This window comes from Loxodonta africana, chromosome 8 (assembly GCF_030014295.1).
Source record: "Loxodonta africana isolate mLoxAfr1 chromosome 8, mLoxAfr1.hap2, whole genome shotgun sequence".
NCBI lineage: Eukaryota > Metazoa > Chordata > Mammalia > Proboscidea > Elephantidae > Loxodonta > Loxodonta africana.
In genome coordinates, this window is record NC_087349.1 from 50,091,036 (window position 1) to 50,111,691 (window position 20,656).

The following is a 20,656-nucleotide window of genomic DNA, read 5'->3' on the forward strand; positions in this document are numbered from 1 at the left end:
TCGTAAGCACAGAAGCTATTTGTTAAGGAGCATTACAGGTTTTAGAAGGAAATGGATTAAGAGTTTTTATTTTCCCCAACTGAGGCACAAAACGAGTGAGATTTTTCAAGTTAACTTTCATTTTCTCCTGGCTCAGGTGTCAGAGATCTATATTTATCTTGAGTTAGGCATGTGTCTGAAGTGCTGGAACGCTTAGGATGTCAATGACTTTCAGATGTCAGGCTAAACTTGAAGATAGGCAGTCGAGACCCTGTGCCTCATTTCTGAGTTCTCAGCTGCTGTGCTGTGGAAATCATGTGTTTACTTCTGTGTCTCCTCCTGTAACAGTCTCTCTGAAGCCAGTGTTGAGATCTTACTTCTGGCCAAGCAGGCTCCTCTAGAAGCTGGTGAGCAGAATTCTTTTTTTGTTTAGGGGTGTGGCTATAAACGTCTTTGTAGCTGATATATGATCATCTAATAATTAATAATTATCATTATTTTTGAACTTTCTAAGAAGATAAATACTACCGGGCATAATAATTTAGTCTAACAGGTTTGTAAGCTTTCAACTAGATCGATGAAGAAAATAGACTTTTAACATTTAAGTTTTACATTTTCAGAAGTTTCTGAATTCATCCTATGAAATTTCCATTTGCACACTTTCATATCTTGTATTTAGAAAATATCAGGAAATGTCAACCTCTCTTAATTTAATTTCTGAAAGTATAATTTTAGTTAAAATCTTTATTCCTTCAGATTCTGTAAGTCATTCTTGCAGCTCTTAACCTAGATGAATTTCTTCATTTAAATTTCTGTTTATCTTATTATATAGGCTCTTTTGAATGTTACTTTTTTGAAAAAGATACTCTTAAATCTGGCCAAGTAGATTTTCTCTTCCAAGCTGGAAAAGCCTTTTTTTTTTTTTTTTAAAGAAGACTAAAAAGTTGAATGACCTTCATTCATGGGACTCAGAAAACATGTTTTGGCTTGTTGTCAAGACTGACAAATATATTTAAGGACTAATCTAAAAGAGCCAGTCCTGTCTTATTAGCTTGACTCCTAGAAACAAAGAAGAAAACAAAAATATTTCCGTACATAAGACTTATTAATCATTAGTGACCATAGAAATCATATTGGCTGTGGATATCAGATAGCTAGTATTTTGAGGAAGGAGGATTTTGTTATACAGCAGAATTTTTGCTGCATGGTGCTTCATAGTATAGCTATGTAAGACCAAGAAAACTGCAAAGAATGATAGAGTTGTGACTTATACAGAATGTCAGTGTAATAGCATACTTATTTAGAGACAAAATTAAATGCTGATACAAACAGGCAGTTCCCTTCGACTCTCACTGATGTCCTCCCAAGCCTAGGAATGAATTGGATAGGCATCTTTACCTTTAAAAGAAGGACACTTCTGTGTATTCTTTGGAAAATACTTGATTTGAGCCATGTTGTATTCTGGGGAAAGGATTCTGGGCTGATGCATATAAAAGTGTTAATTTCTTGTACACTGCCTGTGAGAAAACTTGGAACTCAGGTCAGATCGGGATCAGATGAAGAGAAATAGGCAACTTATTCCTGTCTCTTGGAATGACTGAGTTACTTTTATAAACATTTAATAGCTTTGTATTACTTTGTGAACTCTGCTATAGGTATACCTGACTAAATAATAAAAGTGGGATTTGTGGAGCAATATATGAGACTCCTGTAATCCTAACAAGGGGAAAGGAGAAATATTTTCAAATGATGTACAACACAAGCACTATGTGGAATCAGATCCTTCTGTAAAGGACAATGTCAACTTTGTAATTAATTGTTCTGAGAGTTTAAGAAAGCAAACACCTGGGGATAATAAAATAATTTTCACCTGGGAAAAAAAGATAAGCTCTTGAATTCAGAAGAATCATTGCGAGGCCAAAAAAAGGAAAAAGAAAAATCTTTAAAGTGCTGATAAATCAGTGATAAACACTGTTTAAGACTGCAGAGTGGGCAATTAAATGGAAGAAAATGTTTTTCTTAGAGAAAGAAATACATAATATGGCTGATTTGACTCTGGCCAATTTGATATTTGGCATAAATTTCTGGTACCTGATTAAAATTACTACTTGAGGAATTTAATCCGATATTCTTAGTATTTGTAAGTTCAGCTTCACAGTTAAATTATTGGGAAAAATCCCCAAAATTTTAAATTAAAAAGAAAGACCAGAAAATGATGGAAAGCAGAAATGTTTGTATTAACTGTCAATGTGTTTTTTTAAAGATCACATGGTGCTTATTGGAAGAAAATTGAAAATTGTGTCACCACTTTACTGAAACCTTAAAGGAGTGACCTGGGATGAGGAGCAGGGATGCTATAGACAAGGAGGAGCAATGAGCTGGTCGTAGTGGCTATATTTCTACATCAGATGATGGGAATCCTAAGTAAAGCCCAATCCAAAGTGATTCCCTCAATCACAAACGAGGACCTGTCCATCAGAAACAATAGAGTCTAAAACTAGTATAAGTCCACAAGGAATACAAAAAGGATATAGTTTGGTAAATAATTGCTTTCACTGTTTTGTGTGTGATATGTCAAAGTACAGAAACTGGTGAAACTGCTGGAAATTTTTTTTTTTTTTCCTTTACAAAAGAAAATCCGCATGTCATTGATTCCACAATGAGCTTTCTAGCATTTGTTTGTGAAGGACGGTAGGGTGAATTCTGTTTTATGTCTTCTGCCAAATTAAGTCATATGAAGAATAAGTAACACTTTTAGATGGGTGATGGGTGGTACACTGCTAAATAGTTTAACAAGTTTTGAAATACATCCAGAGACCTTTATCACGCAAACACTATCATCTGGAGAAGAAAAATGACAGAAAATTGGCAACTATTTCGGAGGGAATGCAGGAGACAGCCTGGCTACGTTCACAAAGGACTCAGAGTGTGCTCCAGTGGAAAAACATTGTTCACCCTTCAGTGCTCGCGAAGTTTAAAAGTGAAATAAGGAGAGGTTTTTAAAAATTATTATTATTGGTTTCATCTCTTAATTGTTATTGCTTCTCATTAAGCTTCCCAATGTAAATCTGCCATTTCTCTACTTTTTACTTTCAAGAGATCGGAAAGATTATGAGTAGTCTTGTCATAGTTGTAAAAATTAAGATGACTTTTGCCTAAGTGAAATTCATTTGGTGGCTCATTTTTGTTCTATCTTGGAACTTCATTATTACTCTATGAAATGCAGCAGATGCTACTATAACGTGTCCTTCTTATGTCTCATTCTGGGGTGTTTCAGAAATGAAGGAATAAAATTTGTCCATGAGAGTGATTCCATTGCATGGAATACTTTTTTAGAGCAAACACATATTTAGTAAGCAAGCTGCATCTTTTCAACAAGTGTTCTTAAGACCAATTCTGAAATACCAAAACCTATTTTGGTTAAATGCATGATGGTGTTGTTATCTTTCAGATTCATTTACTTACTGACACATTTATTTGAAAAATAGTTATTGAGCACCTACTGTGTGTCAGACACAGTCGTAGGCTCTAGTGAGCGCTATCAGAAGCACTGCTGTGCTGAACGTTTATAAGAATCCAGGATCTTTGTACAGCTCTTTAGTTGTGTCCTTGCTGGACATGATCTGGTATATTTTGTTCTCAATTTTGTTTATATGGTATGAAACCTTTTTATGGAAGTAAAAAAAAGTCATTTATTTAATAAATGATAAAAACGTAGGCTGTATTTTGTGGGCATTTTCCCCAACACTATACACGGAAAACAACAATGACACAGACACCTTAAGGAACCAACTGTCAGTCTCCTGAAAAAAAAAAATTTGCCAAACAAGGTGACAGTTGTAGTTACAGGAGTAGAAGGAAGGTACTGGACAAAATTACTTCCTTTGCCTATTCTTAGCTTCTTTTCTTTCCTTTTCAAGTGCATGATTTCCTCTTAAAATGCTGAGCAACTGACACCAACATGTGGAAACCCCCCAAAAATGAAAACAAACAAACAAAAAACGCCTAACAGTGTGCACTGTAAGCCTTAGGTCTGATAACTTCCTAAATTTATTTCTTGCTGAACTAGTTTGTCTAAATGCAAAACAACCACTAGTCAAAATTTTTGCCTGGTCCCTTGGTGGGGTGGGGGCCATTTCTAGTTTCCAAGAGACCTGTCATGTTAAGAGCTGCTTAGACAAAATTTCCGTCTAAGCAGTCACGTGGACAGGCAATTACTTCGCAGTAGGTTGGGAGCTGTGATAAGGGAAGCTGTAATAAACTCCATGAAGGCAGGGGTCATTTAAAACTTACCATCTTGGTGTCAGCTGTGCCATAATGCCTGGTACATCTTAAGCACTCAGTACCAAAATCCAATCCCACTGCTGTGGAGTAGATTCTGACTCATAGCGTCCCTGTAGGACAGAGTAGAACTGCACCATAGAGTTTCCAAGGAGCACCTGGTGGATTCGAACTGCCGACCTCTTGGTTAACAGCTGTAGCACTTAACCACTACGCCACCAGGGTTTCCAAGTGCTCGGTAGATACATTTTATTCATTTATTTGAAAATATTATGTCTAAATCATTGCTAATCTAAAATGCCCTCCTTTTACCAAGGATGTGACTAAAAGTTTAAGAGATTTTAAGCATTTAAACCATTTAAAAAATCTGTTTTTTTCTGTCTCTTATGCTTTGCACTTTTTATTTAAAATATCCAAATTTGCATAAATCATTACAGTATGCGACACATTGATCTATGAATTTTGGAAGGTAAATTGACAGGTAGGTTTTTGAAATGTTACCACTGCCAGCACTGCTGCCACTCTTCCCAGCAGGTCAGGGATTTTTGCCACATACGACAAATCTTCTTGCCCTAAATTTAATTCGGATATTTAATAGAGAGAAAATAGTTGGTAATTCACATGACACTAAGTGTGTAGACCCATGGAAATAGCACTTGAATTTCTCAGAAACATCAGGCAATAAAGCCCACTCATTTTACCCACCACCACTGGTATCTTGGTCCTTTACCCAAACTGGCATTAAAAACTTAGGTATTCTTGCTTCTGTGTTGAGTCTCTCAGCAGGTGGCTTCACTGCACGTAGTGAGTTTTGGATAAAGCTAGGAAAAAAAAAGCAACTCTCAGCTCAGTCAGTTCTACTCTGCTTTCAATGGTCATCTTTGAGATTTGCTAACCTTGTATCCAGGTGTGAGTTGTGCTTTCTCACTTTAGGGGAAGCTACGACACACACATAGTAGCTGTCTTTTATCTGCTTAGTCACATGTATCACCAGACTCCTCTCTTGGGGTTCGATGTGGTGGGAGGCTGGGGTAGTGCTGCACTCATCATCCTTTTTTCTTTCTCCATGCCTTGGTCAGAGTTCCTTTGTGACTTCACTGAAACCTCCGAAAATTTCTTACCCTTCATTCTTCCAAACGTTTTTATATTGCATCACTTTACTGCAGTTCAGTTACCAAGTTCAACAAAACTCTCTGTTTTACCAGAGGAAGTTGGGAAGGCAAGTTTAGGTAAGGGAAAAAGCAAATCATCATATTAAAAGACAAGCTGGAAGCTTAATATAAGGATTCCCATTATTTTCTCTACCCCATTAATATTCCTCTTGAGTATTCAAGATGCCCCATTGTTTTCTTTCTGAGATCTCCCATACAGAGCTTCTGTACATAGTAACAGCTAGAGCATTTCTGAAGCTGAAATTCTGTAGAATAAATAAAAGCAATGGAAACAACCTGAATGGTCTTTTGTGAAAAAGAAAAGTACTTAACAGTTATTTACCATGGCAAAGTGACAGTTATAAAGCTTGGCTTTTCTTCTTTTTTTCTGGGGCTTAGCTGAGCTGGACGTGTACTTTCAGCTGCTTTCCCGATGTTTATTTTTGCCCACCACAAAAACGGCAAACATTAGAAGTGGGAATGATTCCTAGCACACACTTCAACCAAGACCTGCTATGTTTTACACACGAGGACTCTGAGATTCATAGAAGCCAAGTGAAGCTTGATATCCCTGCCTAGCTATTAGATTGCCATTCCCCAGGTTTCGGTTTTTGCAGTTTTTCTAGACTCCCCCCCCCACCCCCCAATTCCTGAATGATCTTATCCATTGTCATGGCTTCACCGATAATCTATATGTTAAAGAGAGCCAAATCTATACCTCCCTTGCTATTCAGACCCATTTATCTGTGTGTCTACGTGTTAAGTTCATTGTGCGGATGTTCCACGTGTATCTTGCATTGGAAGTATCTAAGCTCTTTCTCACCTAACAACCTTGTCACTGTCCTCTGACTCATTGCGTAAATTTTTATTGCAAACAACCCCAAGGTGGGTGAGTGTCTTACTATACTTTGAATCTTAGTGTTCAGTAAAATGTAGGCACATAATATGTCCTCTATTTTAAATAAATGAATAAGTGAAATTATAACATTTGTTTATCACCTACTAGATGCCTGATGCCTGCATAGTACCCTGATAATAATTATGCTAAGTGCCTAGTATTTAATGAGATGCATTATAAATTAACAGTAATGCACACACTCTATAGTCACTCTATAGGTTTGGATCTTCACACCATCATTTCCCAGCTCTGTGACCTTGGGCAAATTAATAAACTTCTGTGCCTCTGTTTCCTTGTCTGTAAAATAGAGATAATAAAAGTACTGACCTCATAGAGTAGTGCAAAATAAGCCAGTTAATATGTGAAATACTTAGACAAGTGCCTTGAACATGGTAAGTGCTATGGAAGGGTTAACTATTAGTATTTAATTTGCACAGTAATTTTACAGTAGGTAGTGTTATCTCCATTTTATAAGTGAGTAACCAGATTGAGATTAAGAAACTAGTCCAGGATCTGGAGCTACCTAGTGACAATGCCCATATTATGCCCAGCTCTAACTAACACCCTGACATGCACACATATCACAAATCTAGTCCTCTTATTTCCTCTTCAAGTTAATAATACTTTTTTCATCTTGTTGCTCAAGCCTGAAACATGAGACTCATCCTTGATTCCCCCCTCCCCAATCAAGCTAATTACTCACCAATACCTAGATATACATGTGACCTTCTAAACATCTCCCCATCTCCATTAAATATTTCTGAACTACTTCCCTACTTCTCCTTCCCAACAGCCACTGCCTTAATTCAGGCCATATAATTTCCTGTCTAGGTTATTTCAGCAGGCTTTATTTGGCCTTTCTTATAATCTATTGTCAACATTAATGTCAGGTCCTTCTTTCAAAACCCCAATTTTATCATGAACTCCATGAACTCCTTCCCTAAAATCCTGGAGTATTTTTCTACTGCATTTATAATAAAGTCCTGAGAGAATGAATTCCTAGGTATTTAAGGTGCACATCTCAGCCTGGTATATTATGTTATATTAGGACTTCATGATATCACTGGTGCATACCCTCCCAGTGTTTTGTGTTGTTCTTCTAAAACTCATACCTAAATCTCAAAGCCCAACCTAAATAACTATACTTCTCCAGTTTTATGTTTTCTTACGCATCTGTATTTTAGGGGAGTACTTTGATCTGCTAAATGGTTTCCCACTCACTTTACCTGGATCTATATTCTACAAACTTCAAATAAGGTATCACTTCCTCCACCACCCTTCTCCCACCCACTATTCACTCTCAACTGGTTGTAGGTATCACAATGTGTTATAATTGTTGTGTTTACTCATCTGCCTTCTTAGCCATGCTGTGAACAACTAGAAGGGAGGAATCTGATTTTCTCTGTACTTTTCTGGCACCTAGTGCAGTGTCTGGAGCATAGTAGATACTTGTCTGTATGAATGAAACAATGAATGAATGAAGTGACTTACCTAAGGTCACTCCACAACTCAGTGACTGAGCCAAGTCTGGAATCCAGATCATTCAACACCTTTGTCCCCTATCATCATCTTCTCTGCTTTTTAGTCCATTTACTGTCACCAATGTTTTTGTCTTAGAAATTAGTATTCTTTTCATGTACTGAGTAAAACGAGAAAAAGCTTTAATCTGAATTCTTCGGATTTTTAAAACCTGTATTAACTCACTAATGATATTAAGTAAATTTAGTCGAAAATAAGTAGGCACAAGCTGGAGAACTTGAGTTTTAAGCCGAGCAAGTTTGAATTCAGCAACTGTGTATGCCTAAATAGTTTTATTCGTATACTTTGCAAGAAGTTTATAAATATTTTTATGCCTGTAAAATGCAGTAAAAATATTAAACATTCTAAAGGCAGTCTTTAACATGTCCCTGTTAAGATAAATCACTTAGGGCACAATCTAGTCAGAGGTATTTCTGCATGTTCAGACTAGATTAACACATTTGAAAAATTTATCTGCCAAGCTAAAAATAATAAGAGGTATAACAATTATTATGCCGTGACTGTCAGTATTTTGCTAAATGTCATAAGAATTATTTCATTTTACCTTCTGGGCAATCCTGAGGTAAACACTGTTATCTTGATTAGTAGATGAGGAAACGAATGTTTAGAGAAACTAATTACTCAAGGTCACACAACTACTAAGTGGCAAAGCCAAAACTAATACTCTGGCTGTCTAACTCATGGTCATTTCATATAAAATCTAAGCTACCTTGATTTTTTAAAGCTTATTATTTTATTAAACAAAGCAAGCATCAGTCTGTGAGAAAGCAGACTGACTGGTTTGTGAATTCCACACACGCTCTATGAGAAAATATAAAAATTATAAATGATAAGGTCATTAAAGAGGGATAACTAAATTTTAAATAACTGAACAAAAGGGAATATAAAGTGGCCTTTAATTTAGCAGCTACTGGGTACCTAAGTAATTTTATGCTATAAAACTTCAGAATGCCTTAAATGTATGTTATCCCAAACCCCATTGCTGTCAAGTGGATTCCTACTCATAGTGACCTTATAGGACAGAATAGAACTGTCCACTGGGTTTCCAAGGAGACACTGGTGGATTGGAATTGCCCACCTTTTGGTTGGCAGCTGAGCTCTTAACCATTGTACTACCAGGGCTCCATAACCAAACCCATTGTATGTATCATAGTTTGCATAATTAATTGTGCTTTCTCTCTGTCTATGTATGTATACATGCATATACATACACATACACACATACATATAAATATATTTAGATTATTTTCATAATATTGTTATAAAACTATCACTAACATATATACACATGTATACACATGTTTATACATGCATATTTAAACATGTACACATATACACCTGTATATACATATATATACATTCAAGTACAAATGTGTGTGTACATATCCTTACTCTAAATATTTAGGAGAAGTGTAAGCTGGACTTGGCAAAGGCAAAGGTGAAACAGATTACACAGGGCTTTGCCAAATGTTATACAGACATTGGCTAATAGTTTCCATGAAATGGGGAACAAAGGAAGGTTTTAAGCAAAGAGAGGGCATAATTTGTTTTATGTTTTAAAAAGATGACTCTAGATGCTCTTTTGGTTATGTATTATAGGGAGGCAAAGATGGAAGCAGGGAAACCTGTTAGGAAGTTATTATAATAATATAGGTGAGGGGTGACAGTAGATCAGATCAAGGAGGGAGAATTGGTTGGATTCAGGATATACTTGAAATTAAACCTACCAGAAATACTTTATGTATTAGATATGAGGTAAAGAAATGTGTCGAGGATTGGTCCCAGGATTTGTACATTGGGAGGTTGGAGTTGCCATTGATTGAGCTGGCCAAAACTAGAGATAGAACAGGTGTTGAGGAAAAGAAGAGGGTATCAGTTGTGAATGTATTTGGTTATAAATTCTATTAGGTACTCTATAAAAGGAGAAGAGAAAAAGTAGAGAGGACTGGAAAGATAGCAGAAAAAGAGATGAGAGAAGAGAGAATTATAAAATACATAGCCATTTAAATAAAGAACTGTCATACACGAATGTAAAACAGAAAATAAAATGATTTATGAATTCCTCATAAGACAAAACTTTACAAAAATAGGAATCTCCAGAAATATTTGTCTTTCCCTTCAAGGAGGTAAGAAAAATGAATGGGAATGTATTTTCTACTTTCCTGAAGGGACAGCTGCTTACTTTGGTATTAGTGTGTAAGTTCATTAGCTTGTGAACTAATAATATACATATTTTTGCATTTATCTACTTTCTAATTTTACAATGACAGCAAGAATCTGTCATCCTTTACTATTGTTAACTCTACCTGAGTTCTTTAGCTTTAATGCTTTCCTCTATTCTTGTTGCAAAAAACAAACAAAGCTGTTGCCATGAGTCGATTCTGACTCATAGTGACCCTATAGGATAGAGTAGAACTGCCACAGAGAGTTTCCAAGGAGCGCCTCGTGGATTTGAACTGCTGACGTTTTGGTTAACAGATGTAGATCTTAACCACTATGCCACCAGGGTGTCCATTCTTGTTCCATTATCTGTAATTCTCTTTCCTTTTAATTATTTTTTTATCAAACATTCATTTCTACAGTGGGCCACCTTGCTAGTCAATGAACATCCCAAACTCATTTGTTTGTAGTAAGGATGCGGTAGGGACCTTAGACATATATGCTGCTCAATGAATCTTTCCTTAACTGGGAGGATGGTCATAATCTTTTTCCTTCTTATCAGAAGTAAAGGTTTTGTGTAGAGAAGCTCAGTGATGACTAAGGAAAATTTCAGTGTGCCGGGTCATCAATTAGGGCAAATACTTCTCCATCTTCTTTTGCATGGCTCCTTGCTCGTCATGAACGCACAGTATATAGATCTTCTAGGTGACTCCAAGATTCCTGATCAAGTTAATTAGAATTTTTATTATTAAATGTTATTTTGAAATTTTTCTTTTCACTATGAAAATGATTAAAGGGGGCTAAGTGATTTTCTTTAATTTCCGTGTATAAGTTTTATCTATGCCTTAAGTTTCGGATACCAAGTATTCTGTATATTTTACAGTAATGTATTACTTCCAAAACAGCTGAACATTTTGGGGGAAAAAAAAAAAAACCCTGAGTATGAGGTTCACTACATATAGGACCTCAGTTTTGCTTAACCAGTTTTGTTATTTATTCCTATCTGAGAGGTTTGGATAGAAAGAGCTTGTGTTGTTGTTCAACGCCGTCCATTCGATTTCTACTCATATTGACCTCATCTGACATTGTAGAACTGCCCCACAGAGTTTTCTAGGCTGTAATCTTTACGGAAGCAGAAAACCAGGTTTTTATTCTGTGGAGCCTCTGGGTAGGTGGGTTCCAACAACCAACGTTTCTGTTAACAGCCTGACACTTAACCCTTGTACCACAGGGATCCTAGAAAGAGCGTAGGGGATGGAATTGAAGGGATCTATATTCAGATATTGATCGTGTGGCCTCAGATAGCTTATTCGAATCCTCAGTGCTTCAGTTTTTAATTACCACTACTTCACAAATAAGTATTTACATCTACCCCCACAGTGTTATATGAGAATTTAATAAGCTAATACACTTAAGGCACCTGGTACTATGCCTGGTATTAAAAAGATACACTGAAAGTGGAGGTGGCAGGGATGAGTAAAATGAAAAGCTATCCCAAGTCTTTCATCTTTTCTTTTCACATCTTTCATCTTGCCAGCCTCTCTATGCAGATGGCTTTGCCTCCTCCTCCTGCACTGATGGTATAAAAAACATATGACATGAAGGTTCACATTCATACCTCCTAAAATTTATTTTTCACAGTAGCCAGAATGAACTTTTTAAAATGTGCAGTATGTTATGGCGGTTCTCTGTTTATTTTCAGTGGCTTTCCTTTGTTCTTCATAATAAAATCCAAATCCTTAGCCATGGCATGCAAAGCATGATCTGGGTCCTGTGTAACTTCCAGTCTCATTATTCCTGCTCGCCCTAGCTCATCTTGCTCTAGCCTGGTGAGCTGGCCTCCTTTCTGCTCTTCAGTCAAGCCGAGCTTTTCCCCACCACAGAAAGCTTACCGTTACTCTTCCTTTGGGGGAGCTGTCTTTTGCCATCTTTTCAGTTTTGTATCAAATGTTACTTCCATAAAAAGGGCCTTTTTTAGTCCACTCTTCCAAACATGGCACTTGCTTCATACACACATGCACACACACACACACACGCACACAGAGTATTATTCTTCACTGCATCATCATCACTCATCAAACTCTGTAAATCATATGTATATGTTTTAACTTGTTTATTTTCTAATTCCATTGGAATTAAAATCCTTTGAGGGCAGAGGGACAAGAGTTTCTTATGCCTTATTATCCCTTCTCCCCAGGTGCCTGACACTTAGCCATATACTCAGCAAAGGGTAGGTGTGGATTTAAATTTGTTATTTTTCCACACTACAGAATTTCTCTTCTGTTATCTGGAGACCAGCCTAGGAGATACACGTGTCACTACTACTTCCTCTCACTAAAAGCTTCACGTGTTTGTTTTCCTTAATATTAAATTTTTTATTCTAAATTGAATTATGGTCCTGGTAACAGTATTTTGCAACCACAAATTGAGATATGTCTTCTGACAAGGATGTAAGTGTACACACGCATAGAAACAATGAAATAGAAATTGGTACTATCCTAGACATTTTACCATAATGTCATGGAAATCTAAGTTGTGCTGTTAGTTATTTACAACTGCTTCCTCCTCAAAGCAACAACAACAACAATAGTAATAACAATAGCAAACACTTGTATAGTATTTACTATATGCCAGGAAACCCTGGTGGCATAGTGGTTTAGAGCTATGGCTGCTAACCAAAAGGTTGGGAGTTCAAATCTACCAGGCATTCCTTGGAACTCTATGGGGCAGTTCTGCTCTGTCCTAAAGGGTCATTATGAGTTGGAACCGACTCGACGCCAATGATTTTTTTTTTTTTTATGCCAAGCACTGTTTTAAATATTTCTGTGTATTTTCTCATTTCATCCTCCTACATGAGGCAGGTACCATTTTATCCCTCATATTCCACATAGGGAGACTGAGACACAGAAAGGTTATATAACTGGTCAAAGGTTTTATGGCTGGGAAGAATCAGTGCTGGGTTGCAAACTCAGGCAGTCTGACTTTCTAGTCTGTTTTCTTATGATTATGTTATCTCTAGTGGGCCTTGATTATCTTCAGGCTTTATACAGTACTTTGTCCATTATCAAAACCAAACCATACCCATTGTTGTTGAATCCACTCCAACTCATAGTGACTGTACAGGACAGAGTAGAGCTGCCCCATAGGGATTCCAGGGAGTGGCTGGTGGATTCAAACTGCTGACCTTTTGGTTAGCAGCTGAGCTCTTAATAACTGCACCACCAGGGTTCCTTGTCCATCCTAGGCCCTTGATAAATGCATTTTTGTTTTGTCCTGTTTTTGCTTAAAGAGCAAGACGATAAATGATAAATGGTTGTGTTGTGGACATACATTTATATCTCAAAGCTATACTTTCCCATTGAAAATATTCAAAAGAATTAGATTTTATTCCAGGCAATGAGCAAGTTGTGTGGTAGTCCTTATCTCATCTCACATAGCAAAGCTGTGTTTTTTTAATTACCCATTTATTGACCAAGGACAATTTTTTTTTTTTGTATAATGTCCTTAAATCGTCTTATTTGTTAATTTATTGTGCTTTAGATGTAAGTTTACAGAGCAAATTAGTTTCTCATTAAATAATTAATACACATATTTTTTTGTGACATTTGTTGCCAACCCCGTGACATGTCAACATTCTCACCTTCTCAACTCTGGTTCCCCATTTCCATTCATCCAGCTTTCTTGACTCCTCCTGCCTTCTCGTCCTTGCCCCTGGGCTGGTGTGCCCATTTGGTCTCATTTTGTTTTATGGGCTTGTCTAATCTTTGGCTGAAGGGTGAAACTCAGGAGTGACTTCAGTACTGAGTTAACAAGGGTGTCCAGGGGCCATACTCTTGGGGTTTCTCCAGTTACTGTCAGACCAGTAAGTCTGGTCTTTTTCAAAAGGCAAAATATTTAGTATCTGAAAATTATTGGCAGAATCCGTCATCTTTCCCATCTTTTAATTTTGGCATATAAGTTTGTGTTGTGGACATACATTTATGGCACATGATACTCATCACATAGTTTTTAAAAATCAAATAGGCAAAGATAGTTAACTAGCCATGAAGGATTCTTATTTTGTTTGTGTTACTGACATTTAGCTACAAACTACAACTAATTTGTTGCTAACTGGAATACACTCAAGGGTTCATACACGATACTTTACATGAAGGTTGATTCCCTCAGGGTGGAGATATAAGGAAAGCACTTTATTCAAACTTCTAGTAATCTTCAGATTATGTTATTGTTGTTAGATGCCATCGAGTCAGTTCTGACTCATAGTGACCCTACATTTAACAGAATGAGATACTGCTCAGTCCTGTGCCATCCTCACAATCTTTGCAAGATTACTGTTAGAAAATATGCTTTTCTCAAAGATGCTTATTGAGAGCTTACCTTATCAAGTGATGAAAAAGCAAAAGTAATCTCTTTATAAGAGTACACATGAGCATATCCAGCATTCTTCAAAAATGAAATACCATCCTGTTGCCATGGAGTCGATTCTGACCTCAATACCATAGACAAATTAACTTTAGATGGTTCATTAACCTAAATGTAAAAGCTAAAACCCTAAAACTTTTTAGAGGAAAACAGGCATATCTTCATGACTTGGAGGTAGGCAAACTTTTCTTATGCTATGGAAAACAATAAGAAGAAAAGAAAATAAAAAAAAGACGAACTAGAATTTATCAGAATTAAAATCTCCTGCTCCTCACATTGAGACACCATTTAAGGAAATGAATCCAAGTCATAGCCTGGGAGAAAATATTTGGTGGTACCTGGACTAGAGGAACTGACCTGGCTATGGAACTGTGACTCTTGAAAGGGAGAGTGTTGACCAAGAGGCTAAACTACACTGTCTAAACTAAGACTGGATCCAGGACAGTATGCTGGAACTGGCTCTGTATGAGCTCTCCAGGGCCCAAAAGTCATCTCTTCCCAAATCTGTTCAATAACTACATTGGGAGCTTGGAATTCATCACACTGGGTGTATTTACACCACGAACAATGGACATCATCAAACCAAGGACTTTAAAATGAAACTTTTAAATATATTGGTTTGAAAGCTACTAGGCTTAAGGGACAAGAATCTATCTATCAAATGCTAAGGAAAAAATAAGTATGTGTGTGTATGCGTGCATGTGTGTTGGGGGTGGGTGGTGAGTAAGTAGAACTAGCGAAAGTTAAGTAAATGTAGCACAAATACATGAGAAAGACGTCTTGAACTAAATGACTCTAATTTTTCTAAATATCTGTACCAATTCCCTAGATTTCTCTCTGCCTTTAACCTCCACCAGATCTAATATTACACAGAAGTGAGAAAGCAAAGGCATGTTTGTTGTGTAATTTCAAAGGTAAAATAATCCTGCCCTCTCACTTCCAATATATTACTCCTTAGTGACTTATAATTTCACAGGGTTTTACTCCTTTAGCTTAATATAGTTAACTCTGATTCAGTAGTTCTACTTTAACTATTCAGTTATTTGAAACATCATGAGAATTATGTTATCTGAAAGTTTCTTGAATCCTTTTTGATGTAGGACAGGTTTTAAGAGTGTAAATACCAAGGATATATGAGGGGGCAAACCAGAACAAGGGAAGAGAAACATTGGCTATTGAAAAGAATAGCCACAATTCTGACTTGAGTTGGCCCTATATGCTGACCCCACAGTTGTGCTCTGAGCTGGCCCTACATCTCTCACTTCATCCATAGACAAATATGCAGGTTTTGATTAATTTAATCTCTTCTTTAGATTTTGAATTCATGACATTTTCTTTCTTGTAACACTATGTCTCCAGCCTCTCTTTTCTCCAGTTCTTAAATAATAAACATCATCTTCCTCAATGTCCAGGTAAGCAAAATCTATGTGCTTAGAAAGTCTATAACCTATATTTTGCTGGATAGCTTCCTGATTAGTAGAGAAAGTGATGCCATTAAAATAGCTTTAGACAAAAACATTAAAGTCAGAAAATTCTTGAAACTTACAGCACGCTAGGGGAAATGTCACAAAAATTTGGATCCTGAGCGAGAAGCTAAAATTGCATTGATCATTACCAGCATCACATCAGGTTTTTGTTTTGTTGAGTCTCACATTTGATCTAAATAAAAATTCAAGAGTAAGAATGCATAAGGAGTTTATTTTATTTTACCTTTGCAAGGGCTGAAAATCAATGAAACATTTTTCAATGTTACTGGAGGGAATAAAATGGGGCAATGAAGTCATGTTATAAATAAATGAAAAACAGAACTAATGATTGAAACAATGATAGGAAAATAACTTCAAAATTTAATCTGAAAATTTCAAGAATGAAAAAGAGTTTGATAGAAGACATCATCCAGTGTTAGAATCAGAAAAAATGAAAAGGCTGGAGCAACAATTTGCATATTTTCATAGTGACCTGCTGATAAAGGGAGCCAGATCAGAACTGGGTTCAGGTTGCAGGTGTGACTGACCATCAGGTGCTTGCTATGTAGGCAAAGGGTTGAGGGCAAGATAAGATCAGGGAAGGACAAGCACTATGAAGGGTGAGCCAAGCTCAGTCTGATCTAGTTTTAAATCCTCCCTTCTCCTGGAAAACAAGGACTGGCAAGTGAGTACTGGAAACTGGAGAGTGAGAAGTATTATCTCACAGCCACCCAGCTCAATTTTAACAGCTGTTTAAATCAGGTTAGGCTTAGCACAGTAGTTCTCAAAAGTTAGTATGCATGAGAATAACCAAAAATGCTTAGCTCAGTACTCACAATGCCTGCTTTTAGGAAAGGCTCTGTTGTTACATTGTTGTAATCATCATCACCATCACCCTTATTGTTTCCTAACCTGTATTTATACCCTGTACTTCACACTTTGCTGATTATCTATGACTTTAATCTCTTCTAAATACACACTTTCTTCAGATCCCTTCTAAGGAGTTATTTAAAAATCATCCACTAATACCTTGGTCGATGACTTACTGGGAGAGTCATTAGTTCTTTAATTATGCTATTCTTGTGTCTTCTTTTGAAGAGATAAGATTGGTATAAATATCTTCAATCTAGTGTCTGAGACTTCTTCCCCTTAATGAAGTTTTAGAGATACAGTCTTGAAATTCTCCACTCACTTCCTTTAAAACAGAATTATAATAAAGCTCTTGGGGTGTTTCAAGGCCCTTAACAAGATGATGTACCGTCTCCTATGCCATGCAGTGCTCCTCACCTGGGCCTGATATTTTTTCCCCATACTTGACACAGCTTGTCTAACCTCAAAGTCTTTGTCCAATGTCATTTTGCATACCAGTGATAACCTCCCCCATTCTTTGTCACTATATATATATAGCATCTTCTAATTTTCCTTCTTTGAAGTTCTCATTAGTCTTCAAAAATAATAAAGTTCTGCCTTACCCAAAATTGTTCCTTAGACACATCCAAACTCCCTGAAGGACCAAATTACTGGAATGAGGACTATGGGGACTATGGTCTCGGGGAACATCTAGGTCAATTGGCATAACATAGTTTATAAAGAAAATATTCTACATTCTACTTTGGTGAGTAATACCTGGGGTCTTAAAAGCTCGTGAGCAGCCATCTAAGATATTCCACTGGTCTCACCCCATCTGAGCAAGGGAGAATGAAGAAAATCAAAGATAAAAGGGAAAGAAGAGTCCAAAGGACTAATGGGCCACAACTACCACAGTCTCTACCAGACTGAGTCCAGCACAACTAGATGGTGCCTGGCTACCAGCAGTGACTGCTCTGACAGGGATCACAATAGATGGTCCAGACAGAGCTGGAGAAAAATATACAACGAAATTCTAATTCACACACACACAGAAAAAGACCAGACTTACTGGTCTGACAGAAACTGGAGAAATCTCAAAAGTATGACCCCAAGACACCCTTATAGCTCAGTAATGAAGTCATTCTTGAGGTTCACCCTTCAGCCAAAGATTAGACAGACCCATAAAACAAAATGAGATAAAATGGGCATACCAGCTCAGGGGCAAGGACGAGATGGCAGAAGGGTAAGCGAAAGCTGGTAATGGGGAACCCAAATTCGAAAAGGGGAGAGTGTAGACATGTCATGGGGTTGGCAGCCAATGTCACAAAACAATATGTGTATTAATTATTTAATGAAAAACTAGTTTTCTATGTAAACTTTCATCTAAAGTATAATTAAAAAAAAACATGAAAAAAAAATGAGGGAGTTCGTTTGACCCAATATATCAGAGCCTCTTGATAACACTGGCATTAGAAGCCATGTTTTTTAAAGGTGCCTTTTTACTGTCTATATCCTTTAGCCAAATACCACCAGGAACACATCTGCAGTTGGACAAGTTGGGTCATTATTCATTGAGGACAGGGAGAAGTGTACCACAATATAACAATGGATGACTCAGTAAGAGAATATTAGAACATGTAGAATTTGGACTTTGGTTGGGTGATTTTGGGGAAGCGTGGCTGCTTTCTGAAATGGATGTTGTCAAGGAGCAGTAATTTTCTGACACATATATCTTACTGGCACTGGGTATATCTTACTAAATAGGCGGGAAGAATAGACTGAGGCTAAAGCTATAATTGGTAAAGAAGCATCAGTTACTCATATCAGCTAGGAAAGGGTGTGGTATCTGTGGCTTGGACAATGTTCATAATTTGTATGTGTTTAGGCATGATTACAGAATTGTCTTATTTCTTTCTTGATCCATCATGATTACAGAGTGGCCTTGTTTACACCTAATGTTCTGTGAAATTGTTTATGTTCAATAGCATAACACCAAGGCTTACGTCAAGACCTAACTGATGGTGCCAGGCCAGTTCCTGAATGTCCCGGGCTGCTTTTCTAGTTAAGTTCCTTTGTAATTCCCCCCCCCCAGTCCCTATGGTTATGCTCAAAACATTAGAAACATTTAGTACAAAATTTTATTCCTGTTAGGTTAGCAATTTGATGATCAGTAAGAACCAGGAGAAGAGATCAATCTGGGTATAACTTATACAAATTGTTTAGGGAATTGATTAGTTTTTTGTATTTACACCATAAAAAATAATTTGTTAAGTAAATGAAACAACATAGTTCATTGACAGATATGAAATAAAATGGATCAAATTTTTAATTTTAATCCACAAAAGTTTCTCATGAAGAAATTAAGGGGTCTTTCAACTTACTACATGGAGAAATTGCTAGGTAATCAGAGATTATAGAATTTCGGAGTTAGGAATTATCTTAAATCAATGTATTTCTGAAAATATGCATTTATTTTGTTTTTGTAATTGTGATTTAGGTGAAAGTTTACAGAGCAAATTAGTTTCTCATTGAACAGTTAATACACATATTGTTTTGTGATGTTGGTTGTTAACTTTGCTACATGTCAGCATTCTCCCCTTCTCCATCCCAGATTTCCTGTTTCCACTCATGCAGTTTTCCTGTCCTGTCCTGCCTTCTCATCTTTGCTTCTGGGCTGGTGAACCCGTTAGTTTCCTAGACATGATTAAACTATAAAGCATGTCCCTCATATGTGTTATTGTTGGTCCTATAAACCCGTTGCCATAGAGTTGATTTTGATTCATAGCAACCCTATAGGACACAGTAGAACTGCTCCATTGGGTTTCCAAGGAGCAGCTGGTGAATTCAAACTGCCAAACTTTTGGCTAGCAGCCAAGCTCTTAAACACTATGCAACCAGGGCTCCTGTTGGCCCCACACCAAAAAAAAAAAAAAAAAAAAAAAGAACCTGTTGCCGTTGAGTCGATTCCAACTCATAGTGACCCTACAGGACAGAGTAGAACTGCTCCAGAGAGTTTCCAAGGAGCTCCTGGTAGATTTGAACTGCCCACCTTTTGGTTAGCAGCTGTACCACTTAACCACTATACCACTAGGGTTTCTATTGATCCTACAGGCCTGCCTAATCCTTGGCTGAAGGGTGAACCTCCGGAGTGACTTCAGTACTGAGTTAAGAGAAAGTCCGGGGGCCATGTTTTTTAGGTTTCTGTAGTCTCTGTCAGATCAGCAAGCCTAGTCTTTTTGTGAATTTAAATTGTGTTCTACATTTTTCTCCCACTCTGTCCTATGCATCTAATTTGAGCTATATAAGTTTGATTAAATATATATATATATGCTGCATTCTCTGTTTCGATAGTCTAGATACCTCCTAAAATAAAAGAATAATCTTACTTTGTCTCTTATACAACAATAGATTTTCGTTATAATAAGCTTTGTGTAAAGCAAAGAACATCTAGTAAGTGATTCGAGTTTATAATTGAATAATATTCAAAACGCTTCAGTAATGTATAGATTCAAAATGAGTGGAAGCATAGACAAATGTCCCATGCTGGTAATTTACTTTGTAACTTGTTATAAGCCTAAGAGGAAGTGTTGGGGGGGATGAGATAAGGTTATAAATAGAGAAACTTGATTCTGTAAGTCACATGTGGAAAACATATCTTTCCTTTATGGTAGTATATTAAAACCCAAACCTGTATTTAAAACATTTGTAATGTTGCTGAGCATGCCACTTTCTTCAATATATGCTTTGTATATATAAATTCATGGTTTCAGTCTCATATATAATAATAAATTCAAGGTTTCAGTCTAATATATAAGATTACACTTTGGCAGCCTTGAACACATTTCTAGTTGGTCTTAAAATATAACAAAGGCAATACAAAAGAAATAGTGATTCGTTTCCCACCTCCACTC

The 20,656-nt window shown here is 36.8% G+C and overlaps 1 protein-coding gene across 1 annotated transcript in view; it reads left to right on the forward strand.

Annotated features, from left to right (window-relative positions):
• Window positions 1-364: 364 nt before the first annotated feature.
• Window positions 365-20,656, forward strand: part of CD36 (CD36 molecule (CD36 blood group)) — a 113,173-nt gene continuing 92,881 nt past the window's right edge. The window contains exon 1 of the mRNA XM_064289917.1: window positions 365-386. The gene's annotated coding sequence lies outside the window, so the exon portion shown is untranslated. The remainder of the gene's footprint in view (window positions 387-20,656) is intronic.